This window comes from Panthera uncia, chromosome D4, assembly GCF_023721935.1.
Source record: "Panthera uncia isolate 11264 chromosome D4, Puncia_PCG_1.0, whole genome shotgun sequence".
NCBI classification, from domain to species: Eukaryota; Metazoa; Chordata; class Mammalia; order Carnivora; family Felidae; genus Panthera; species Panthera uncia.
In genome coordinates this window covers 49,264,114-49,291,613 of record NC_064807.1, presented here as the reverse complement: position 1 = coordinate 49,291,613, position 27,500 = coordinate 49,264,114, and the positions used below count along the sequence as shown (strand labels likewise).

The following is a 27,500-nucleotide window of genomic DNA, read 5'->3' as shown; positions in this document are numbered from 1 at the left end:
GAGGCTGGTACCCCTGTTTCCCCTGAACATCTGCCAGCAATTTCACCTCTCTGTGGCTTAATTCATGGGCACCTCCTAGTTTAGAATCATCTTGCTGCTCAAGGTGGGCAGAGGTAAGAGGTGTGGCATGGGACAGATGTGTGTGGAAATGTATTTGGAGCTAAAAAAAAAAAAAAAAGGCGGGGAGCTAGGGACTGGAACAATTTGATTTAAAATTTGGGGGAGGGGGCCTAGTTGAAAATCAGCAAATCTGATTTAGAAAATAATTTCCTAGAGGGAAAATGTTGATTTTTCTTAAAGATAATATTCTAAAAGAAGAGAAGGGGATATACCTGGACTGATTTTTTTTTTTTAGCATCGTTCTCTATTTCCCAGATGAATCAAAATTTCAGTGTAATTGGGAGCAAAGGTTGGAAAGCTGCTTTTTTCCCTCCTCTTCCTCTTTTTTCTCCTCTTCCTATTTCACCTCATCTTGACTCCTTACTTTGATACCTCCTGTCCCTGCACAAGAGTGTGTAGAATCAAAGAGGCAGAGGAAGACACTAGTTGGACCCACCCTTAAGTACAAGTTGGGAACTCTGCATTTTCCCCCACACTGGTTTTGGGTAGGAAGGGATAAAACTAGAAGACTTCCGGGGTCCCGTACCATTCTGTTACAGAAAAGGATTGTTGATGACAGAACCCGTTCTGTGGGCATGACAAGGGTCAGGAGCACACAACCCTGGCTGGGATTCGGTTCAGTTCAAAAGAGACTCACTGGAGTGAGTGCCTGCCATGTGCTGGGCAGGGGGTGAGGCATTGCAGGGCAGAAAGAGCAGTGAAAAGTGCTCCCTTTCCTTGAGCTTCCTATCTCTAAGTGAAAAACGATGAAACATAAAAGCTCTATCAACATGACCCCACAAAATAGAACTTTGTAGTGTATGGATTATTATACCTCATATGGCAGTAATCCTATGATGGAGTTACTGCTATTTCTACTACTCAGGGAAAGAAATTCAGTTTACAGAAAGAAAGACATCTAATAGACGAGCAAAAGAAGAACTCCTATCTGGCCGGGTGATCACAGAATAGGTTTTATAGAAATGACGGGGAGTCAAACTAGGGATCGACTGCTCTTTTCTGTGGCCAGTTTCATAATAGGCTGCCTTCCTCTTTGCAATTAGTTTCTCTCTTAGCTTGGCATGTCCCTGCGTGATTTTTCTGAAAATGGTAGCTGCTTGCTTGATGTCTTTTGCTTTTGTGAAGTGCATTACCAAGTGGAGTTGGACTGTTTCTAATGTTACCTTTTTTTTTTTAATTTCCAGGCTGGTGCTCAGTTCATTCCAGCCCTAAAAAGTTTATTTAGTTCTGCACGAAACTGCCCAGCACTGTGATGCCCAACACCTCACCTCATCTATTCTGTGTGTGATACATCAGCCTGTTACTCCAGAGAGTTTGGGGGAATTTTTAGCATATTTATTTATCTCTTGGTACATGGAGCTGTGTTTGTGTCTCATGTTGATGGGTTGTGTACAGTTTTTAATGGGAAAAGCATGACTTTATGACCTTTTCTGAACAAAGAACTTTACTTAAGGCTGCTTGCTGTCATTTGGAAAAAAAAAAAAAAGTTCTTTCTCTTCTTCCCCTGGGGCTGCCTCAAGAGTTTTGCATTTGAGAATGACCAGATTCCCAGCTTCACACCTTCCCCTTCACCCCAACCACATACTTTAAAGCAGATTAGAAAGGGAAGCAGAGAAGATGAGGGGAACAGGAGCTGTGTGGCTGTCGGTCACCTGTGCTGGACTTTGGTTTGCAGGGAATATTTACATCAAAGTTCTCATGTTCTCTCCAGAGTAGTCAGCTACCGTTGCCACTCCAGGTCAAGCTCTTCTTCCCAAGGGAAGTCTTGTCTTTCTGGAAAGTGCTTAAGGCTCTCATCGTTATGAGACTTGGTGCCCTCTGAGTTCTGTGAAGATTGGGGAAGGGACAGCTAAGAAGATTCCTTCCTCAGTCACCTTCCCTATCTCCATTTTCTATCCTGGGTCTCCTTTCAAATGTGGTTAAATCCCTAGGCCTGCTTGAAAGCAGATCAGGAGTTGGGATTAACAACTGAAATAAAACCACACATCTCCAGTTAAGTGAGGGAAATGCTGTTGTTTGTTTAACTTTTGATTCTTTGGTTGTGATTCATGGGGTTTGTTTATTTTTTTAATTGTGGGGTGATCTAGCATCTCCGCCTTTGGGAATATATAGAATATCCTTTCAAGGGTAGAAAACTGTTTTGTTTGTTTGTTTGTTTGTTTAAATGGAAGTTTCTCTCAAAAAAAAAGTTGAACTTTTCCCTAGTTGCAGAAGTCAGTTTCTCTAGCTATGCACAAAATCCCAGTGATTTACAAGTGGAGGAACCTGTTTAAGGAATGGCTAAATTAGCAGTGGCCAAATTCTTGGGGCTTAAGAGTCTCAGGTGAAATCTGATCCTTGACTGGGAATTTTTTTTTTTTTTTTTTTTTTTTTTTTTTTTTCTGGCAGGCAGGATGGCAGCTTAACAAAATGTGGAACAGAAACCATGTGGTTAATGTTCCGAAGGGGAGGGTTCAGAAGGTTAACATGGTGGTAAGAGCCAGGCCTTGTTGTGCCTCCCTTCACAGAAAATACTTAAAAACAACTACCACAGAAACCCTCAGTTAATAATTGGCCCATGAGCTTTTGTGTTTTATGATGACCTCTTTTAGGAATTTCCTGTCCCCTTTGAATTCCACCTGGCCACACTCTGCTTTTGGCCTCAACCCTTCAGTTGTTTTAACTTTACAAAAATATGGTATGATGTTATAGCTACAGACACACCATTTTACCTGTTTTAAACCTTTCTTTATGTTTTTCAAACCAATAACAACAAAAAGATACAGAACCTGGAACAAAATGAGTAAAATTGGATCTGCATTGGCTACAGTGGTGGATGAAAGGCTGAGAGTTCCCCCCACCCACCACCACTTAAGGCAAAGTACCTCCCTCACTCATAAAATGGAACCCTAAAGCTTCAAGGAACATAGTTTGCAAACCATTGCTTCATAAGCCTTTGTCACTTAACAGTTTTCCCTGGGGGCCCGCCTTTCTTCTTGTTGAAAGTTAGGAAGGAGTCACAGACCTGAGAGAGGCTGCTTAAAAAGGAAGAGGTTGGGGACTCAAGTGCCAGCCTCTGATGGTCCCAGCAACTTCTCCAACCTTCCCCACTTACCCTGAGAAGGTGTGCCTGGCCAGAGAGGTGGATGGTGAAAGTACCTGGTCAGGGAGTAGCAATGTCCCCTTAAATTCAGCAAGGTTCATCAGGCAGCATAGTTGAAGGAAGTACTCTGGGAAGCTACTGCAAAGCAGTTGACACCCTTGGGGCCCATCAGGGAACTCTCTTGCTGCACAGGGTCCCAGAGAGCTTTGTTGCAGTCAATTCTGAGCTGTAAACACTGATTTTACTGTTGACACTATCTTAGATTCTTAAGCCTTAACACATTCTTACTCCTCCTGATACCTGCTCTCATAGTTACCATTAGAGGTGTCATGGGTGCTTTTACCTGGTGATGGTGCTTATTCCTTGAGGTTATGAAACTTCATACTCATTACCTTGAACTGTCACCCTGAAACTGGGTAACCCTCCACCATGGGTGGGCTGGCCCAAGCTTCTCATCCATGCATCAGCCACAGCATCCATCTGCGTACTCCTTTTCCTGGGTTCCTAATTCTCTAGTGCCTGGCCCAGCCTCCTCTTTTTTGCTGTTAACCAACTGCCATAGCAAACTGAGAAAACAAATCCTGTTCTAGCTCCCAGGAGTTTTTCCTTTGCTTATTTTAGTGGTTTTAAGATAGATTTTTCTCTTAACTGTTTCCTGGTCTCTGCGAAATTGTTCTGAATGGGATTAGAATACTTTTAGGAGAGATGCCCCTCCCCAACATTTTCCTTTTCTGTGATCAGATTTCAGCTGATAGCTGCTGAGACACAGTTACTCACTCTGCGTACACCATCTCCTTCCATGGGGGTATTTCCAAAGATCACGCATTTCATTGTGGGGCTATGCAGATCATTGGTATACTGACTGCTGTATCTAATTGGGCTTTCCAAGTGGTCCATCTTACAACATTATTCTGAAGTCCTAAACTCAACCAAGACCTGTTCGTTGAAGTGAGGGTAACAACGTGTTCCTAGAGTTGGTGAGAAGCACTCCAAGTGTTACTGGGTGCTTTCCCTTGGTGCCCTGGCATCCACAGCGTGGATCGAAAGCCAGGGTATCTTCCTATGAGTGTCACCTGCAGATCAAACCAGTTTGAATTCTTTAAGCTTCTGAAGTATGTACAAATCAAGAACACAAGCCTGAGTGTGAATGGAATGTCACATTTATTTTCCTTAATTTAACTTCTGAGTACAGTCCTTTTTCTACCAGGTGGTGGGGAACCCAGCCCCAGACATTGTTGAGGCTTTCTGTCCCTCCCTAGAGTTTGGCAAAGCTTCTTGGACTTGACTCAGTGCCAAAGCCAGCTTAGTCAGTCCTTTATCTACACCGGTTACCACTGAGATGCCCATTGTCCCACCCTGCGTGGTCCCCTGGAGTGCTGCATCTGTGCCAGTCTTGGAGCACAGGAATCTTTGGCAGAGTTGGGAGCCCTCGTACCTGCCATCTTATGTTTTAGATACACCCTAATGCTGTCGCCTTTGATAGGCTGCCGTTTCCCTCACCAATGAGTCATCAATACATTATCTTCAAACTCTTCCTGCTGTTCAGGCTTTGAGAACTTCACTGACAGAAATTCAACATTTTCACTTTATTTTACCTTCTGCCTCTGCTACCACTCATTTTTCCTCACAGACCAAACCCATCTTCTTCTGGCCAACTCTTACTCATCCTCTGGGTCTTAGCTGTGATAATTGCTGACCAAGTTAGAGGTGCTCATGTGGGCATCCCCTCTACCTGCCCATCCACTTTCCTACTACATTGACTCCAAGTATGATTTACAACTGGATTGCATGGGAAATTGTAAAAAATGCAGAATCTCAGGCCCCACCCAGGATCAGATTGCCAGAATAGAATCTTTGTTTTAACAACATTCCCAGATGGCCCATATGCACATCAAAGTGTGAGAAGCACAGACTTACTTGATCCTGAGCTTCTTGACCATGAGGACATTACTTGTTTTCACCTCCATATCCCCTTTCACAGTGCCTACTTCATGACAGCCCCTCAGTAAATAGCTACTGAATGCATGAAGAGCCTATAATAATGATATAGACCAAACACTTAGTTTGCAGTGGCTGCTATTAGAAGAGGAATTGTGCCTCAAGTGTGCCCTGGGAGTTACTATACTGGACCAAGCTGGAGATGGAGGAGGTAGGTTGGGATACCACTCAGTCTAGTCAGAAATGGTGGGCTCAGGTCAAGTTATATAGCCAGAACCACAGGTATCATAACCAACTCAATAGGCCAGGTGGGACCAGGTGGGCTGAGTTGGAGAGCCTATAGGAGAGCCTACCCAAGAGGAAGAGGAGCAAAGACTGAAGTAAAGAAGAGTGGGTAGGGCAACCTTGGAAGGGTTTCTGAAGGACATGATGGGAAATAAGTTTGGACAAGTAGACTGAAATTCCAATGGCATTCATTTCCCACCCAGTATTGAAGCGTAGATTCCAGCTAGATCAAAGACAAGGTACAAAATATGAACAGAATCTCTGTTGTTCTATTCATTCCTTTTATGCATTTGAACTTAAGGGGGGGGGGGGAGAAGAGCCAAAAAAATGGATTAAATCCATGTCTCAAGTTAGGAATCTGAGATTTTGATGGCAGGTTTTACACACCTACTTACTGCAAAGACATGGCCAGCTGGTTTGACATGAAGCCACCATTAGAGTAACCAGGGCAGAGAGGTGGCTGGCTATGAAAAGATTATGCTTGTGTGTGCAGACATTTCTCTTCAAACTGGTCACTCCAAAGGAATGTTTGATGTTGGCCACATGGGAACTGTCTGCAGGTGAAGTGCTTCACTCTTACTGGCATTTCCTTTTCCCTAGGAGATAACCAGATACTCTTTTGGGATGCTTGCACATTGGTGCCATATCAGTTACTGAAATTTCTCTTTTGTAGAACATAATCTGTATGGATTGTATCAAGGAGGCTTAGCACGGGATCTAGGGTCGGAGGGGGGGGGCTGGTGGGGGGAATGAAAGCAGCACTGTCTTAGGGCTGCATCAAGGGGCCCCAGACTCTGCTGCAGATGGGTAAGAAGTTAAGCCTTGGAGGCTTTCTGCAGTTCTTGCCCTGGAATGTCTGCATCTGCTTTTAGGGGAGCATGTAGCACTCACTCTGCCTTTGCTTTTGGCAAACTTGGATGCCCTCTGCTGAATTTGGCACCTGGGATAATCTAGTGTGTGCTTGCAAATTCTGTCTTGCCTACACAAGCATGGGGTTCTGCAAGAAAAATCAAGTGTCCTTGCCCATTCCATTCTCTTCCACCTCTCTGTGCTTGTAATGAACTCTGAGAGCTTGCTTTCAAAGCACTCATGGGGGAGGGGAGAGTGTTCTGATGGAAGCCAGGCCTCCCTGTCTGGGCAGTAGGAGGCTGCAGAAAAGGAAATCGTGCAAGCTGGGAAAATGAGTCCTGGGGAGCGTGGAACAGCTCATTTCCCCCTTGAATTCAGACTTGAGGGGGAGAGTGGTCCTGTGTTACTCTGAGATCAGAATTCAGCTGAGCCTGGACTTCTTGTGTAGAAGCAGCGGCTGCTGCCTAGACATGAGCTAGAGCTCCGTGACACACAATGGCATTGACATTCTCAAGTCAGCTTCACAAATCCCCAAGGGAATGGAATTAGTGCCCAAATAAGAGATCTGCTTCAAAGCAGCTTTGTCACCTGCCTGGACCTTTGTGTGCATGAGCTCTGCCAATATATGTGGTATCTCAACCAATAAGGGCTTAAAAATCTGTACTCCCCAAGACTGCTCCCCACCTCTCAACACAAGCACCTTCCTGTCCTGCTCATGCCCGGCAAAAATGAAAACAGAACAACAAAGCATACCGCCCTTCTTTCCTTCCTAAGTGATGCTTATAACTGAGAAAATTGGGTTTCAGTATCACTCAGTGTGTTCTCCAAGTTAACACCAAGTTAAACAGATCAAGAGTGTGTTCTCTGGTATCAACACAGTTATAGTGTTGTTACTTACTGGCAAGTTACTTAACCTTACTAAGCCTTCGTGTCCTCATAGATAAGGTGGGGGTAATAATAGCACCTATCTCCTAAAATTTACTGAGAGGAGGGAACAAGACCTTCTGTTAGAAGGCTTAGCCTCGTCTTTTGCTATGGGAAGTATTGAATAAATATCGGACTGTTTCTTTTTGCTTTTCATAGAGAAACAGATTGCCCTTCTCCTTCTACTCGGTGAATCAGCACTGTGTTCTCTAATGGACAAGCCACTTAGCAGTTGGTCTTACTTTTTCTGTGCCTTTTCTAGCCTCACATTTTGAGCCCCTCTGATTCGATTGATGAGCACGCGGTATAATGTATGCTTGAAATACATGAAGTTTGGAAACACCTTGGAGGAGGGAGTACCAGGAAAAGAGGAATGAAGGGAGGAGAGGACTGGTGGAGGGGCCCTCAGACTTTCTGATGAACCCACTGAACCCTGTCTTCCATCCCACCCTGAGCACTTCCAGTTTTGTAAGGCCCACCATATTGAACTTCAGGTTATGAAAATGGGTCTGTAATCCCTCATTAGCCATTTCAGAGTCCAGAAAAGGTCTAAAAGCTACAAGTGTTCTCCTCTGGCATGAGGCTATTTATATTCCTTAAACTTACTATGAACATTCTTATATTTTGCCACAAAGATACATTAATGTGTTTGATTCCAGGGTGTTGCTCCTGGCCCTGCTTGGGGGGGGGGGGGGAGTGTATGTAATAAGCAGCATATATACCATTATATTGCTATTCTAAATTCTGAAAGATCCTTAAATTATAGTAGTAAATCTGTCCCCAGAGACTTTGAATAGGGTTTTTCTTTGACAAAAGCTAATGCGAAAGTAGTGTAAGCAAACAAACACTAACTTGGGGGGTGCTGGGCAAGAAATTTATTTCAAGGATTATAGGCATATCTTACAGAACCCAGGGCATAAGGGCAGCTGCCTTGAGAAGGGGATGGAAGCAGGCCTGGGAGATCTCAGAAGGTCTGGATCTTTAGAGGGTGGCTGCCATTGATGTACCAGTTATATCCTGGAGCCCCAACCTGTGGCAGGTAGGAATGTAATGTGTATGTGTCAGTTCACAGATTGGCTCTCCAGTCTGATATATTACTTGCGTGGTGGCCAACACACATTGCACTTTTCTATTAAGCCACTATCAGAATTTCCTTTTGTAGTGTCTCTTTACAGTGGTCTTTCATGGCTCTGCTGGGCTGCACAGCCAGTGGTCCCTGTGCAGCTTGCGATTAGCCCCCAGTGGTTCCTTCATGGGGTTTGGCAATGGCAGGAATCAGTCAGAGTTGATCTTCCCTACAGTTGTGGGGCTTAATTTACATACAAATATATGAGAAATGAAGCAAAATGGGAGAAGGATAACAAAAAGCCACCCTGATGTGAAATGAGGCAAGCTACCCTGTTCCTCAGTATTTCTTCGGATCTTTACTTTGAGCTCCATGTGCATTAGCTCTCTGTCCCAGGCCCATGGGCCTTGGAACCTGGCTTCACTTGGTCATGACTATTTGGATGAGCCTCTAAAAGCAGCCAAATCACTTTTTCTGAGCACATTATCTTTAGTCTTAGTGTCTTTAAGAAGCCACAGAAACTTCTTTAAGTGTCCTTTCCCATCTTCCTTCTCTTATCTTACAGCGTCGTACATGAGCATGGGGGATGTCAAGGGGCTCAGTCAATCTGAGTGATGATTGTCAGGAAGCTGGAGCGTTGGACACATACACAGTGTGCACAGACATTCACCCTGATTAGTGCAGGGATTAAAGAGAGCAGACTCTGGAGCCAGCCTTCCAGATTCATGTCCTAGTTCTACCACTTACTAGCTACGTAACCTCTGGAAAGCTGCTTAACCTGACTGTGTCCTCATTCTTTCACCTGTAAAGTCAGCCTCCCCGCACCTATTTTCCATAGTGGTTTGATGATTAGATGAGCTAATATATGCAAAATCACTTAGAAAGTACCTGGCATATAAGTAGTTCTGGATAAACATTTGATACTTTCCTCTTACAAGCGCTGAGTCTGAGTTAGACTCTTACTCATTCATTAAATAGATACTTATTTGCGGGTATTTTGTGTCTACCATGTGAAGGCACTGTGTTTGAACAGGTGAACAATTCATGTATCTTCTAGTCTTGTGGTAAAGACAGATAGTAAACAAGTTATTACATATGGGATGGTGCAAGCTTTCTAAAGAGAAGATCAGAAACCAGATAATAGTAAATCCAACTCCACTGTCTTTTCTCTTTCAATACTCCTGCGAAATAGTTCATAAATTTTCCAATGATCCAAGTGTAAGCAGATGAGTGAGGATGTCTTAGAATACCAGTTATACCAATAGTTGCTTGCTTGGGACAAGGAATGATTTAAATTATGGATACGTTTTTTTTTTTTTTTAATGTTATTACTATCATATATGTGGCGCCAAAGGTATCTACAGAACAAGTAAAATTTTTGCATTTATTTGCAATAATAACCAGAAGAGTTGTAATGCTTAGTACTTCATTCTTCATCCTTGATTTTCACAACTGTGATGTAAAGTCAGCAGGGCAGGATTTATGCCCGATGTACAGATGAGAAAACTGAAGCCCAGAATAGAAAAATGACCCCACGTCATAGGCATGGTCAGTGCCTGAAACATAATCAGCCCCTCTAGTGTTTGTTGGATGGCATGGCATCCGGGCATCCTGACTCCCTGTGTCCTGCTCTTTCTGGTTCTCAGTGCAGAACACAAGCAAAACCTCAACTTGAGTGTTTTTCAGTTTTGTGCTTAATTAGTATTATTAGGATGATTTATACTACTTCTCTGAAGGTAATCATTGGCAGCACTTTTTTCCTGACCCTATTAAGACCTGACATCTGTACATCTCCATCATTTTTCTGTTTGCAAAGTCAGGACATAGAAAACTGATTTTCAAGGCATACCTTTTAAAATTTTATAAGTGACATTTTAATAATTTTTAAACATTACAATACAGTGTTTCCTGACAAATTGTTTCTGTATCTGTAATTTATAGGCAAAGCAGAATTAGTGGTACGCATGCCTCACCAGTCCTAGAATTATCTCTTCCAGATACAATCTTTTCAAAGCCATTAATAATCATTAGAGGCTGATCTCACAAGGATTGTCTTACAAAAAGCTTATGAAGTACATCACTCCTGTGAAACTTTTGGTAAAGCATAAAACTACATATTGCAAAGGTGTGAAAACAGAGCAATAAAAATCTGGCTTCAGCTGTCTTTATTAAATATGATGCCTTGGTTACATTCCACTAATAGCTTTCATTTCTACAGATGCCGAACGTTAACCTAGGTCAGACTACATCAGCAGGCTTAAAGAAATGACACCAGTATAGGTGTTCAGCATATTTCACATTCACTAAATGCCTCTGTTGTGAAAGTTTCCTCTGAAAGTAGGTAATAAAGTTGGACTGAATTTAATTTATGCATGAAGTGACCGGTGCTTGATTTATTTTCATGCAGAGAAGATTGAATGAATGAACTCAGGAAATGCTGGGAAATGAAAGCTCAAGCGTAAATTGCTCAGCCAGCCAGTCTTTGGAAAGCAGGATCAGCCCTAGATTTGTAAGCCACACTCAATATGAAGTCCTCATTATTTTCCATTTGTAACTTAGTGCCCTGAGGGAAAGTAGCATACATTCACTTTTTCCTGCATTTATTCGTTCCCTCACTCAGCAAATATCGATTGAGCTCCTATCAAGTTTTGTCTCTTAAGGGGGATACAACAGAGAACAATAAAGACTAAGTCCCCACTTTCACTGGGCTTCTGAGTGGAAGAGGAAGGCAGACTAGAATCAAATGTATAAGATGTCAGCAGGTGATAAGTGAGAAAAGTAACGGGGGGGTGACGAAGTACTGCTTCATACCAAGAGGACAGAAGAACCACTGTGAGAAAGTGATATTGGAGCAACATCTGAGTGGCCTGAGAGATGGCATCCCTGGCCATCTGGGGAAAGCATGCTCCAAGTAGGGCTGGGAGGTGCGAAGGACCTGAAAAAGGACTGTGTTTGGATGCTCGAGGAACAGCAGGGAGGCCAGTGGGACTACAGTGGGAAAATGGGGACAGTTGAAGGAAGTTACATTCTCTAAGGCCACAGTAAGGTTTTTGCATTTTATTCTGAGGGAGATGGGGAGCCAGTGAAGGCTTGTGAGCAGAGACATGAAGTAATCTCCCTTGGTTTCTTTTTTTTTTTTTTTTTAGTTTTTTTTTTTTTTTACGTTTATTCATTTTTGAGGGATAGAGAGAGACAGAGCACAAGCAGGGGAGGGGGAGAGAGAGAGGGAGACACAGAATCCAAAGCAGGCTCCAGGGTCCGAGCTATCAGCACAGAGCCCAACGCGGGGCTCGAACTCACAAGCCGCGAGATCATGACCTGAGCCGAAGCTGGATGCACAACCGACTGAACCACCCAGGCGCCCCTCTCCTTTGATTTCTAAGAGAATCATTCCAACTGCTGTGTTAGAGAACACCGTGGTTTGAGAGGAGTACTTGATGTGAGTGAGAAGATTCGAGTTGATTTCTGCTACTCTCAGGTAGCTCTTTGACTGCAAGCCTCCACCCCTCATCTGTACAATGGAGGTGAGAGTACCTCTCTTTCCTGTGAGGAAGGGTTGGGTGTGAAGTATTCCCGCATGTATGCTGAAGGCTCACAGCACAGATAAAATCATTACTGGTGTCAGGCTCTGGGTCGGTGATGCATATTGTCGGCCTTCCTATTTCCTCACCCCAGAGGTTTGTGTACAAGGCTCACAGGAGATCATGTATGTAAAGTTCTTGGCAGGGGCTCAGTAAGCATTGGCTCCCTTTACCATCCCTTTACTGGTATAGTCCCAACTATTGTCTTCTTTCTTCTCATCTAGGGACACTGAGCAGGAGTTTAGAGGCTTAGAGGGTGCTCTTAAAAATCCCAGGAAAGGGGCTCCTGGGTGGCTCAGTCAGTTGAGCATCTGACTTCCGCTCAGGTCATGATCTTGCGATTCGTGAATGAGAGCCCCATGTCGGGTTCTGTGCTGACAGCTCAGAGCCTGAAGCCTGCTTCGGATTCTGTGTCTCCCTCTCTCTGCCCCTTCCTCTTGCTCTGTCTCTCAAAGATGAATAAACGTTAAAAAAAATAAAAATAAAAAATCCCAGGGAAGACAACTATTGACTCCTGGAGCCAGGCCCAGGGGGCTAGGAGAAGACAAGTTGCAGTCATGTTGCCCAAACCCAACTTGACCATGTCATTTAAAGGTGGAATTTCTGTCTCCCTCTGTCTCTCTTCACCCTGCTTCCCTCTCTCTCTCTCTCTCTCTCTCTCTCTCTCTCTCTCCCTCTCTCTCTCTCTCTCTCATTTCTTTTCTGGCTCTTATATTAATACATCCTGGCACTAATAATTTAAGTAATACCAAGTGTCTCAAGTCTCAATAAAATTAAGAGGGTCCACCCCCCCTCCAACTCACCACAATGCCAAACTCCAGATGTAAGTAAAGATAACAAATCAGTGTATATCTTTCTTTTAGTCTTTCCCTGGTCTGTTCTAACGACCGTAAACACGTTTGCAGATTTATGGTGGTGCCTCTCTTCTGTTTTGTTTTACAAAAATAAAGAAAAGAAACCTCCAGGGGTTCTACCAGACCCTTCAAATTATACCTAAAGTATTTCATATTGCATTTTCTAGGTAGGATCTCTACAGCTTTATCAGATTGTCCAAGTAGACTAGCAGCCCACCCCAACCCCAAATTAAGCACCAGTCATTTTAAACTTCCTAAAATCCTGAAACATGGTAACTAGACCAGATGTTCTCTGAGGTCCCTCTATTGTTGCTGTTTCACCAAATCTTCTCATGTTCAAATTCAAGAAAAACACTTTTTCTTTGATAAGCAACTTATTGGATTTCTCTTTTCAACTGGTCTTTAAGCCTAATAAAATCTTGCAGTCCTTCAGAATCATGAAGGGAGAGCTTACTGCTTAATAGAGATACTTAATTTTTTCCCCACAAGTGTAGTTTATTAAATTCTAATTATTCAGAATTCAACAATACTAGTATATGCTACATAATAGTTTTATCAATTAGGATAGTCCATTAGCCAAAATACCTTTTTGTCATAAGAGGATAAAAACATAATTACAAGTCCAAATATTGACAGAGCTTGAATGTACATGACTCAGAAATGACAGCATATGAAAAGTGTATCTAATCCTATTGTCTACATGAGTTAGCTAAAGAAATAATTGCAGGGGTGCCTGGGTGGCTCAGTTGGTTAAGCGTCCAACTTCGGCTCAGGTCATGATCTCACAGTTTGTGAGTTAGAGCCCCATGTCAGGCTCTGTGCTGAAAGCTCAGAGCCTGGAGCCTGCTTTGGATTCCATGTCTCCCTCTCTCTCTGCTCCTCCTCTACTCTCTCTTTCTCTCTCTCTCTCTCTGTCTCTCTGTCTCTCTCTCAAAAAATAAACATTTTAAAAATTAAAAAAAAAAGAAGTGCATAAAACCCCACATTAAAATGTATATGAGTGATAGAATCCACTCTTGCTGCAGTTTAGGACTATGTGTGATGAAATTGTGTTTTCCTCAGCAAGGCATCACTTACAGGAAAGTAGACAGACATCTGTTTGGTCGTCCCTGGATGACACAGTGGTTTTCAGATCTAGAGCCAAATCCATTTGAATCAGCCAGGACCTTTTCCATTTGAAATGGAAGAATGAGGCCCTTTTTCATACTTTTGGCTGGTGGTGCTTTGCTAGCATGTTGGGTCAATGATTGCCAAGTTTAGACTGATAGAAAATGCAAGCATCCACCTCACTTATTGTGTCATGATCCCATCCAAAATTGATCAGATAAGATTTTTCATCAGTGTGGAATAATGCTCTTGGTGAGAGAAGTCATCGATGGGAAAACCCAAAGACCATAGAATCCTGTCATCATTTTTAAGATTTTTATTTTATAATTTGAAATAATTTTAGACTGAGAGGTAAGCTGCAGATACAGTGCTTGGAATTCCCATTATTCACCTGGCTTCTCCTAATGTTAACATAGCCTTAGGGCAGTTTTCAAACCTAGGAAATGGGCATTAAGTCGTCATTTTTAATAACTTTTCTGAAAACATATAGTGAAATTGCACCTTTAGCCTATACTTGAGGAAAAATTTGGTATTTTGTCTTTACAGATTGTGCACACACATAAAGCCCTCTTATAAAAATTCCTTCATTCCAAAGGACCTTAAAACCATAGTTACAGTTTGGCTAAGCCCTCTTGAAGGATTTCTTCCTCACTTCGGTAAAAAAATTTTGAAGATCTGAATAGCAATTCTTACCAACAGCTGCTTGGAAGGCCGACATGCATTTGACTTACTGGGGGAAAAGAACTTGTGACCGAGTCATTTCATGTTTATGTTGCTGATTTAAGTAGTGAGGCAGCACTTTGAAAATTACACCATGTGTTACTGGTTCTTTATCACCAAATCCAGGGCCAAAGGGAGTATAACCTCAGTAGCAGGAGCCAAGAAAAACTGCCTTTTGTTCAACACTTGGACATTTTAAACCTAATCCCCATATTAGCTTTTGCTGAGGCAGGAGGTGGGTCTTGCCTCATGTGGGGAACCTCAGGGTCATCCCACTGCCCAGCCCTAGTTGAATGGAGGCCATGAGTTTCAGAACAGGCTCTCAGCGGCTGCAAACATCTGTAACAATCTGGTGTCAAGATGAATGGGCCCCACGGGTCTGCTGCTGCCTGCGTCCACCAAGGCCTTGTGGCTTTAGACAGATGTTTCTGCTCTGAACACTGGGAAATGAATGTGCAGTTTTGCTGCACGTTGCCAGGGACGGTGGTTATTCGCAGTCATACTTTGAGGTCTTCTGAAGCCGTTTAATGGTACCTGTAGAAGTTGGCATCTGTTGACGAGAATAGGCAAACATTTGGTGCTTTAAAAAGCAAGTCTTCCCCTTGGGAAGCAGCAATGAGAGATCATATGTATTTCTCCATCAGAACCCACTCCAGATTTATAGGGCTAGGCACTGTGTGGAGATGTCACAGGATACTTTGTTGCTCCCAAGCTAAATGAAAGCTTGACTCCAGCCAATGCATATGTCAGTTTTCAGAATTCATCCCAGATTCCAGCATTTGCCTTCTGTTCATTGAGATACCTCAAAGAAACCAGAGCTCTTTGGAAGACTGTTTTAAAATAGCCTCAGGAACTTGCTAAGCTTGGATTTATTAGCCTCCCCTCCACCCCAGACCCCTCCATGCTTCTCCTCAGGGCTCTCCAGCCCACAATTCATCCATGATCTCCTACCCAATTGCTCAAGCCAGAAACCTAGAAAAATCCTTGCTTCTTTCTCCATTACCTGAATTTTCAATCTAGCCTTAGATACTAGTGCTCGTACGCTCTAATGCATGTCAAACTTCTCCCTTTCTGTCATTGTCCTTTCTGTAATCCTCTCTCCACCAGAATACCACAGCATCTCCAATCTTAAGTCTTCCAACTTTATTCTTGCCCCCTCTCCAATTCATTCTCTTCAGAATAGCCAAGGGAAAACTTTTAAAACAAACCTAGTGATGTACATAACTGGTCCATTCCTGGATATGCCTGGTGTTGCAGCCAGAATGTAACTTTGTGCTTTGTCTCCTAGTCTCCCTTTAAAAAAATGCGTTCAATGTGGTGGCCTTCCCTTTGTTCCTAGGCCATTGTCTCAGGCCATTCCAGTCTCTCTTAGGTAGTAACAATTGTACATTGCTTCAAATCACATAAAAGCCCCAATTCAGTGAAGAGAATGAATCCAATCCAAGTTGATGATAACATTCCAAAGGGAAGACTCCTCCTCCTACCCCTGCCACCCACTTCTTTATGGTGCTAAGATTTACAATTGAGCTGTCTGCCTCAGGGGAGTAGAGCAATGGAAATATGGCAGGATTCCACTCCTGTTCCATCTTTTTCTTTAAAAAAAAAAAAAAAAAATTGTTGTTTTTTTTTTTTATTTTGAGAGAGATCCAGGGAGGGGCAAAGAGACAGGGACAGAGAGAGAATCTAAAGCAGGCTCCATGCTGTCAACGCAGAGCCCAATGCAGGACTTGAACTCACGAACCATGAGATCATGACCTGAGCTGAAATCAAGAGTCAGATGCTCAACCAACTGAGCCACCCAGGCACCTTCAACCAGGAGTTTTTAAGACGACTGCTTTGGAAAAGACTCTCCAGGTGAGGAAAGGAGCCTGGTCAGGCAGCCTGTCTCCACCCCCTGGAATTTCAAGCTACCTCTCAAACACTGCCCTGGACATGGATAGGAATGCTGCTCCTCCTTGTTTTTATTTAATTTTTCAATTTTTTTTTATTGTAAGGACAGATTTCAAGACAAAGTTGACTTTTTTTATTTTTAATAAGCTGTGTGCCATTATTATCCTGCCACATTCTACCTGAACTGTTTCATCTTTCTTAGGCTGCAAGAAAACAGCATGAGTAATAAACTATTTGGGACCAATAGCCATCCTCTTTTTTCCTGAATTAATAGGCTTTATTGTTTTAGAGCAGTTTTAGGTTTTAAGCAGGAACTTAAGCAGGTAATACAGACTTCTCCTATGTCCCTTTTCCTCTCATAGCCTTTCCTGTTGTTCACATCTTAGGCCAGTGTGGTACATTTGCTATAATTGATGGGCCGAAATTGATTCATTATTATTAACTGACGTCCATAGATCACATTAGGGCTCACTTTGTGTTATGGTTCTATGGGTTTTGACAAATGCATACTATCACAAATCCACCATACCATACGGAATGGTTTCACTGCCCTAAAACTACCCTGTACTTTGCCATTTCATCACTCCCCTTTATGTCTTTATTTACTTACTTATTTACATTTGTCATGCCTCAGGTGTGAACTAAAACTCTCCTTTGTTGCCTCATTTGGTCGAATTGGCCTGCTTCAAATTTTCAAGCTCTGCCAGATCCTGAGAAAGATCAACAAAGAAATACATACAGACTTTTTAAAAGTCTAAAACTAGGCGGAGCGTGGGTTCTGATGATGGCTGTCCCTCTCCTCCAGGCCGCCTTGCCCATCTGAGGCCTCACGCTGGCTTCTGATCCCCACACTATAATCCCAAAAGGTTGGTACAAATCTGCAAGCCTTTTGGTGGAAATTAGAGGGCCACAATTCACCATTTTGATGCTCCTCCCTAGAAATTTTGAACATTCTCTGGGACCAGGAGAGAGCTGGATTCCTCTACTGCAATAGTATCCCTCTCCCCTAATCCCAGGACTTTCCTTCCAGGTTTCATACTGAGAGAGCAAGGTGCCTTTTTACTCGGAAGAGAAATATCTACCAGGAAAGAAGCCACTACTATTTAGGGAAGACCCCCACCTGCTAGATGCAAGGCCCTATGGTTAATTTTGCCTGTGCTTAATTCCAGAAAGATACAAAATATATCTTTATCCCAGAGCAACTATGCTCTTAAAAGAATTTCCAGAAACTCAAGGTATAATAAATCCTCTTTTCTAAGCAATTTCCTAGCCAGATGCATGTAGAAACTCTTGTATTTGGTGACTCAGATTTGCCACTTCGCAGTACTGCCCTGCCGTGATCTTTATCAGACTATACTCAGTACATTTGTCCCATACTGGCTGTGCGTTTGGGGATAAACGACGCCAGTGGATAAAGGAGCTGAGTGAGGACTTGTAGAAAGCTGGCATCTTTTCTTCCCACAGTGTCTCAGGGCGTCTGGATGGTTTGTTTGGTTCAGTACCCACCTCTTGGTTTCTGCTCAGGTCTTGATCTCCCCGTTTGTGAGCTTGAGCCTCACATCGAGCTCTGTGCTGACAGTGCATGCAATTCTCTCTCTCCCTTTCTCTTTGCCCTCCACCCCCCCGCCGCCTCTCTCTCTCTCTCTCAGAATAAATAAACTTTTTAAAAAAATGACAGAATGATCAAGCAGGTACTCCAGACCCTGAGAGAACCTCAATAATTATCTGCTGACTTCTTATTCTGGGGCTGATTTCCTTTATGATCAACAAAACAAAACAAAACAAAACAAAATGCTATTTCTTGTAGTGTGGTAAAGTACACATAACATAAAATTCACCATTGTCACTGTTTTTAAGTGTTACATTCAGTGAATTTACTATGTTGTGCTTTCACGGTATTGTTCAACCATTACCACTGTCTATTTCCAGAACTTTTGATCACTCCAAATGTCCTGTGCACCCATTAAACACTAATTCCCCTTTCTACCTTTCCCCCAGCCCCTGGTAACTTCTATTCTATTCTGTGACTCTATGAACTTACCTATTCTAGGTACTTTGTGTGAGTAAAATTATACAATATTTGTTCTGTTGTATCTGGCTTATTTCACTGGTATAATGTTTTGAAGTTTCATCCATGTTGTAGCCGGTATCAGAATCTCAATAATGAGATAATAATCAGAATCTGAATAATGTTTAAAGCTGAACAATACTTCATTGTGTGTTTATTCATTCATTTGTTGATGGAAATTTGGGTTTCTCCACCTTTTGGCTATTGTGAACAATGCTGCTGTGAACACTTGTGTACAGGTTGTTGTTCAAGTCCCTGCTTTCAATTCCTTTGTATGTGTACCTAGAAATGGTATTGCTGGATCAGATTATAATTCTATGTGTAGCTTGTTGAGTAACTGCCAAACTCTCATCCACAGTGATGGCATCATTTCACATTTTCACCAACGGCACACAATTCTGATTTCTTCACAGCCTCGCCAACACTTGTTATTTTCTATTTCTTTGATACAAGCGATCCTAATGGGTGTGAAGTGATATCTCATTGTGGTTACAGTCAAACATTTTAAAGCAAGTCTTCCCATGTGGTTGTGACCACCTCTGAACTAGTGTCATGTAATTTAACCATTGTTGGACTCCGACTCTGGGGTCAAACAGCTTTGAGTTTAAACCCCAGTAGGAAATGAAGGAAGGTAGGAAGGAAGGAATTTTAGGCTGTTTTGTTTACTAACATGGAATCCCCAATCCCTAAGACAGTGACTGGCTCATAATAAGAACCTAACATTATCTGTCAAATGGATGAATTCTAGCTCCAGCACTTACTAGCTATGTGGCCTGACTTAAGTTGATAACTTGCCTCCATTTCCTCAACCATAACATGGGAAAAAAGATAGTGCCCTCTGCCAGGTGGCTTTCATGCTAAGCCAGAGCTTTGTAACAGGAAGAAAAGGGAAGTGCTGCAAAATCCATAAAGCTCAGAACTCCCCAGAGCAAATGCACTCCCTGGCAATGATACCAGGGGACCAGAAGCCCAAGGAGGAGAGCCGGGAGGCATGCTGTCAATGGGCCCAGTCAGCAGGACCTTAAACCAGAACAGGCACAGTGAGACTGCAGCATGAGCAACACTCAGTGGAGATTCATGCCCAGTGATTGATTGATGGTGGGTCTTATAGCTACAGCTACCATGTTCCTTCAAGATACATACTAATGCACTGGGAAAATGAAGCTCCATGTAACCAAATGTTAATGGAATGCTAATGCCCAGCATCCAGGAGAAAGTAGATTAAAGGAGAGGAAAGCCGGGAGTTTCCCTCCTTGCTCTTGTTAATAGAAAATGCACCTCCCATCTGTGTGCAGAAGTGCAGAAGTGCAGAAGAAGTGCAGTGTGCAGAAGTGCAGAAGTGAAGATTCTTGAGAATTCGGGCAGGCTGAAGACTAAATCCCAGTTTGGTCTGTTATGTGTCTGGTGAATGGCTGGCTTGTGTCAAATAGATTTCTCCTAGGAGGAGGGTAATTTTTACTTTTACCCCCAGTGTGGCTTGCCTGTTTTATCAACTTGACAGAGCCTGCTGGGACATTTCAGAAGTAGCACATGCATTATTCCAGCAGCTGAGTCACCAATATATTAATCTGTACAGCTGTCATGGGGTGGAAGGTCAACAGACCCTCCTCTGTGCATAGCACATTTTTTCCGAGGATCAGACTCAAGCCTGCTGTGTACGTCCTGGTCAAGATCAACAGGATACCCTGGGGCACTGGAGAGCTATAGGTGCTCCCAGTACCCAGCTCAGTGCACAGAAATAACCTCTAGAAACGGAGAGACCTGTGAGGATTGAGGGAAGATACCACGTGGGGCAGGCAGGACCAGGGCTTAGGTCTTCAGAGCCAGTGATGTGATGGGTTGTCAAAGAATGTGAATTCAGTCCAAGTTTTAGGATCAGGGCCAAAGATGAGAGAAAAGACCAGAAAAGTTGAGAGGAAGCAATATTGGGAGCAAATGGGCATTCCAGGGATCCCATTGTCTGGCCAGAGACAGCCCCTGAGACCTTGCCCCACATTCTCATTGCCAGAACAGCACCCCTCCGTGCATCTGGGCAGGAGAAATGAGAACAACCAGTTTTTGGAGCAGAGGGAAGTCTGGCTGGATGGGAGCCGGCCCATGGGAGCACAGGCCTTTCATGCCTCCCTTACTTCCAGCACTTCTCCAAGAAGAAGGAAACGTGGGGTAGAGCACTGACTCTCCTGCCCACCATGAGCTCAGAGCTCCCCATACCTCAAGGGCTCATGCTTTGGCCCGAATCCATGCAGACCACTGGCATTCCATCCAACAGTGAGTGTGAAAGATTCACTCCACACCTCTCAGTGAGTTGTTTCCTCTTCCTTTGATGGAGGATTCAGACTCTCTTTATAACTAAACAAAACCTGTAATTATAATCCTGTGGTAACGCTTCTGTAAACAGCAGCTTGAGTTGAAAAGACCAGCTCCCGAATCGTTGGTGAGAAATGGCAAGACTCCTTATGCTTGTCTGGGAATGGTTCCCTGATGTTCTGCTCTTGAGTATTTTTTCTAAATTCACATGGTGAAATACAGGGCACTTCTGCCTTCCCCAGACCAGCCAGATAACACAAAGAGGGGGCCAGGCGGTAAGCAATGTAGAAGATCTCTGAGGATAACATTGGTATGTTTGTCTCTGTGAACCTCAGCCATTCTTTTCTTCTTCTCTTCTTCCCATACTTGCATATTTGTGGTTTCCTGAAGGCTAAATAATTGAAAGTCACTGATTTTCTCTTAAATGTAATTTACATTCTACCTTTCATACTTTGTTTCTCCTTTATTTGTTGTCAAGACAAGAAAGAACATTCCTCTCCTCTAAAAGTGACTTCATTTTAAAATCCAGACACATAAACTGGTCACTGTTTGAAATTTTAAAGATACATTTATGGCTGAATGAAGTCTTCCTTTTTTCTGGATCTTTTTCTTCCTATCTTCTTCATCAATCCAGCCCCTCTCCAGTTCTGGTGGTCACCAGGGCCAGATACCAGAAATTCTATTACTTCTTCCTCTTTTTCCTCTTCTTCTTCTCCCTTCTCCTTTCTTTCTTCTTCTTCCTCTTCTTCTCCCTTCTTCTTTCGTTCTTTCTTTCTTTCTTTCTTCTTGTTGTTCTTGTTGTTCTTGTTCTTCTTGTTCTTCTTCTTCTTCTTCTTCTCCTCCTCCTCCTCCTCCTCCTCCTCCTCCTCCTCCTTCTTTTTTCTAGGACTATTCTCCATTCCAACCTTCTTTCTCTAGGGAAGACTGAACATTTGATCAGAGATATAGGGAATCAACTCAGTGGGCTCTTTGGACAAAAGCTACATTAAGTAGCATGAGCTCCACACAGTGCCTTGGGAAGGTCTTGTTCCATCCAAAGACTTATGGTACAATTGCAAGCTGCTGGCTGTTTTAGGGAAGACTAAAGCCAGCAGGCTTCGGGGAGCTATACACAACAGTCCTAACCTTTTCTGCCTTGTCAGGCTGCAGTTCAGCACTTTGCCTTTCTCATTTCCCTGGGAGGCCTATGGAGCCACATGAATGCTGATAGGGTCCATGTAATACCAAAGAACCCGCTGAAAATGTGATAATGAAGGCAAGCCACTGTATGTTTTGTGATGGCAATGACCAATATCCAGATTTGTAGCAGTTTTTATGGACTTGATACTCTCTGGAATTTGTATACATAGGCCTCAAATTTATTCACTTGTTCACTCATTCATTTCTTTAATAAACATTTATTGTGTCCCTACTGTATGCCCAGCAATGGAATCAAGGACCATATTGTCCCGGTAGGCTGTCCAGAAGAGGTAGCTTCATCATCACCACCATCACCGTCGTTGTTAACATTCATTCATTCAAAAAATACGGATGAAATACCTACTGTCTGCCAAGTGCTGACAGGCCTCATGAGGGAAACAGGAAGGCATAATTTAATGGTGGAAACATACACATACAAGATAATCATAAAAAGTGATAAGTTCTCTGACAGGGGAAGCATATGAAATCAGTGGACCTACCAAAGGGTCAACTTCATCTGGTACAACCCAGTACTGCTCATTGACTGCTCCCTACATAGTAGGCATAAAAAGATGTGTTTTGTGACTATCACGATTAACATACACAAGAACCCTGCAAAGGGAGTTTATTATTAACATTTGATAGATGAGGAAACTGAGATAAAAAGAGGTTGGATGAAATTCTCTCGGTAACAAATACTAAGTGGCAGAACTCTGTCTGACCCCAGCTTCTGTGCTGTGTTCTCTGTAGTACAGAAGCATCTGCACCTGCGTGTCAGGCCATTGGACAGGAGCAGAGGAAATTGGTAGAGCATAGAGCTCACCCATTACATGGAATAGTGGCTGAAATGAAGTTTCGCCTCTGGAATTGTGGTTGCTGTATTTTAAAATATGCTCTGAGATAGGAGATAGATTGCAAAATTTACCATATGTTTTTAATTTTTGGCTTACCTGTATGTTTTTCTTTTGCTTTCCTTGCTTTGATGTTCCTTTAATGCTTTTAATGCCTCATTACTGTATTAAAAGGATTTAACTTTTGGCATCTAGATGTGCCCTTTCCGATAGTATTGATGTTGGCAGGCTAGCATAGTTGTCAGGGATGAAGGGTGAGACAGAAAGTTATAGGACAAGTCTTGGAGGTTGGCAGGTGGGGGTTTAGAAGTGGAAATATACCCTTGTAGCTGACTATACTGCCTGTGACCCTTCTCCCATCACCAATTCTTGCTCACAGCCCCAGATAAGAAGGCATCTGTCCATGTGATCCCACCCCTCCTTGACACAGGTGACTGGACCAGGGTGGACACCTTATGTGTGCCAAGTCCACCAATAGGGTGGCCTGTGCCGTGTGACTCTTGTGCCATCTACAAGGGAGCTGACCAACTAGAGCTCCTGTCTTATGATCTTTTTACTCTTAACGATAAACAGAGGGGCACCTGGGTGGCTCAGTTGGTTAAGCGTCCAACTTCATCTCAGGTCATGATCTCACAGTTCCTGAGTTTGAGCCCTGCTTTGGGCTCTGTACTGGTAGCTCGGAGCCTGGAGCCTGCTTCAGATTCTGTGTCTCCCTCTCTCTCTGCCCCTCCCCTGCTCTCTCTCTCTCTCTCTCTCTCTCTCTCTCTTCCTCTCTCTCTCAAAAACAAAAGCATTAAAAAATTTTTGAAAAAAGATAAACTGAGGCATGTTAAAATTTTTGAGAGTTTATGAACAAAAATCAATTCAAATCAGGCAGCACCAAACTGGAGGTGGTTAGAAGCTCTCCACTGTCTGGTGCAAGGGGAAAGATTTTCATGGAGAAAAGGTGGAAACAAAGCAAGAAAATTTTTTGATTGGTTATAGCTTAAGCATTTGCCTTATTTAGGAAAGCTTAGTTGGCCACACGTGATTGTTTGTCCTTACGTTTGATTTCCTAACCTTCAGGCATTTCAGACTTAGGTTTTTGTTTGCTTGCATAGGCTTCTGAGGAATTAGAGGCACCTCAGTCTAATAGCCTCCTTGTTGAACTGATTTAATAGTACTAAGGCTCAGAGGGAAATTGTTAGAGCCCTTGAGTTGAAAAGTCTTGGGGGCCAGGCTGAGGCTGCCATTTGGGGCTTACACATGTGTCAGATGAAGAAAGAGTAAAGTCTCGGCAGAGATTAAAAAGAAGAGAGTGACTCCAGGTGGTAGTGCCAGCCAAAGAAATGAGGCCACAAGGCCCATCAGAGAGGAGGGGCATCAGTCCCCAGGCTTCGGTTTCCTCATCCAGTTCCCCTGTTGTGCTCCATTGCCTGCTCTTGGGGGCCATGTTTAACACAGTAAATCTCTCACTATTTAAATAGCTTCAGGAGGCTTCTGTTCTTTGCAATGGATAGATAAAAACACAAGTTCTCAAAGCAGGTGAAGCAATTTGAAAGAGAACAGCTATTTGAAAAGGAACAGAGGAACCCTCGATGTCCTGCTTCTGGGTCTCAGATACTTCTGCCCTCTCCACAGAAGGCTAAGCTAGATACTTCATATCATTTTCTCCTAAAAGAAACACTAAAAGAAAGAGAGCATATAAGCAAACTGCCCTATTTAAGTAATTATCTTTTTTTTAAATTAATTTATTTATTTTGAGGAAGAGAGTGAGTGGGGAGGGGCAGAGAGAGAGAAAATCCCAAGCAGGCTCCATGCCATCAGCACAGAGCCCAGTGTGGAGCTCGAGCTCATGAACCGTGAGATCATGACGCGAGCCGAAATCAAGAGTTGGATACTTAAGTGACCGAGCCACCCAGGCACCCCTAAGTAATTATCTTTGTACATTTAATGTAACACCAGAACCATTATTGTACTCCAGCCACTGGCCACCCCTTTCACCCACCGTTACACAGGCCTTCTCTAATTCAGGCTCTGAGCTAGGTACTGAGTAGATGAAAGTAAGTGACAGAGTACCTGTTCTTGAGGTGTTCACAGGGTAACATGGAGAGAACAGCAAACAAATAAATCACCATAAAATATGGGTGCTACAATAGCAGAGATATAAAAATGTTCCTTTGAGAAGGGAATGACTATTTTCACCTGAGTATATTGGAGAAGGTTTCACCCAGGAGGCGATTTTTGGCCAAAATCTGCCTGGCAGTTGGGGAATGAAGGAGGGAGGCAGGTACTCCAGGCAGAGGGAACAGAGTATGCAAAGGCAGGGGATTCTAAAATGTCCTGAGGAGTTCAGGGAGCCAGGAGAAAGCACAGTTGAAAAAGCGGGTGTTTTGGGTGAGCAGTAGGAATAAGGTTAGGTTGGGGCCACATTTTGAAGAGCTGAATATACAATTAACAATGCAATTAATAATTTCAGTAAGTATTATTCATTATTCTCTGCCAGGGCCAAAGTAATCCATTCATATATATGTTCTCATTTAGTTAAATGCCAAAGAAATGTGTTGTGGTCAATGTTCAACCAACGGAAAGGTTTTAAAGCTAGTTTTTCAGGATGAGGGCTCTGGAGGCAGTTTGGAGGAGAGACTGCTCTGAGGGAAGATGAGGAACAAGGGAAGGCGGGCGGGCGGCAGCTCTAAGTCCAAGTGAGAAGCAAGTACCTGATCCAGGGCAACAGTTGCAGCCTCCCTAGGAGAAGTTGGGCCCGAGACCCACTTCTGAAGCAAAATTATTTAAATACGTGGAAGGAGAATGAAAAAGAACCTTGAACCTTGCATTTGAAGGATTTCCTTTTCAGAGGGGGGGTCAATAGTGATTGCACTAACTGAGAGAGATGACTGAGGAACAGGAATGGGCAGAAGGACGTGATTTCATTTAGGGAGCATATGAAGTTTAAGATCTAAGAAGAGATCAAGGTGGAGATTTGTTGGCAGTCAGTGGGGAGTCTGAGCTTGGGAAAGGAATTAGGAATGAATAGACAGATTTGGGAGTTTTGATCCCTCTGTCCTTGTGACCAGTGGAAGGGTTCAGAGGGGTGTGCGAGACCGTTTTCAAGATTTGTGTTAATGGGAGGGTGTCCAGGCCACAGCAGTCACGTCCAGTTGGTGTGTGTAGTACTCTCTAAAACATCCATCCAGGGGCTTGTCTCTCTCAGCCAAGTCCCTGGAGCTCTGCCTCTCTACTGCTTAGTGCTTGCTCCCTAGGGATGAGCCAGGAGTGGGATGCTCCTAGGCCAGAGTGAGCTAGGGGTGGGATGCCCAAATCTATAATAGCCTCAACTGCTTTTCCATCTGCCATTTTGTGCTGCAGGGTCCTTTTTCCTTGTCCTGCCCTCATGTGACATACATATGCCTCTCTCTTAGTTAATAACCTATGAGCAGTTTCAGATAGATAGTTCCCTTTCCCTGCTATTATTAATTCAGAGCTCTGTTGGGATTTAGGATCAAGCACCTGCCTCTTTTGCTAGAGTCTTTTGGGAGCATTGTAAATTTGCTTCTTGAGTTGATGAAAAAAAGATGGGAAAGAATAGAATTTTCACCCACACTGAGTATACCTCACCTGGGCTTGGCTTCCTCAGAATTTTCCACATGTAACCAAGAATAATTTATTTGATCTCTACTTGAGAACCTAACATTTTAGATATTTGAAAGAGTCTGTTTTCCCCCAAAGGTGAAATTGGCCCCCAAGAAATTGCCATTTCACAGGTGAAAAATAGTCACATATCAGCAGTTTCATGTGGTTCAGCCTACTAGCAGCAGGGGATGTGGATGGTGGGGTGAAAGCAAGGGAAATGTTATGTATTGTGTGCATAATGTGTCACAACAGCTACGGGTGTTTCTTTTCATTAGTTCAGATCACACGTGACTTTAAAAAGTCATCAAGGCATTTAATTATATGTAACCATGTATTTGTAGATAGACTTGGCAGTATTACAGAGTGAATATTTCTGTTTCAAAGGTGTTTTCTGCCTCTCAGATATGTTGACCTTTCTTGTTCATCCAGATCATGGTAGGGGTACATGTGTGCTTGCTTTTCCCCGTGGCTCTTCTGGTCTCCATCGTGACTTGCAAATTAGACTGTGAGGTGGCCCTGGTTTGGGGGTCATTGTAGAGGGACTGAAAGACTCATAATTCTCATTATGTACATCTGCTGTATACTAAACTCTGTGCTAAATGCTTTATATATATACTCTTCAGTTCCAACCAACAACTTTTTTTTTTTTTAATTTACATCCAAGTTAGTTAGCATATAGTGCAACAATGATTTCAGGAGTAGATTCCTTAGTGCCCCTTACCCATTTAGCCCATCTCCCCTCCCACAACCCGTTCAGTAACCCTCTGTCTGTTCTCCATATTTAAGAGTCTCTTATGTTTCGTCCCCCTGCCTGTTTTTATATTATTTTTCCTTCCCTTCCCTTGTGTTCATCTGTTCTGTGTCTTAAAGTCCTCATGTGAGTGAGTGAAGTCATATGATATTCGTCTTTGACTAATTTCGCTTAGCATAATACCCTTTAGTTCCATCCACATAGTTGCAAATGGCAAGATTTCATTCTTTTGATTGCCAAGTAATACTCCATTGCGTGTGTATGTATATATATATATATATATATATATATATATATATATATATACACACATACT

The 27,500-nt window shown here is 43.0% G+C and overlaps 1 protein-coding gene across 9 annotated transcripts in view; it reads left to right on the top strand.

The window, feature by feature from the left end:
* The window catches only part of MOB3B (MOB kinase activator 3B), a 199,255-nt gene that overhangs the window by 96,523 nt on the left and 75,232 nt on the right, over window positions 1-27,500 (top strand). The window lies entirely within an intron of this gene.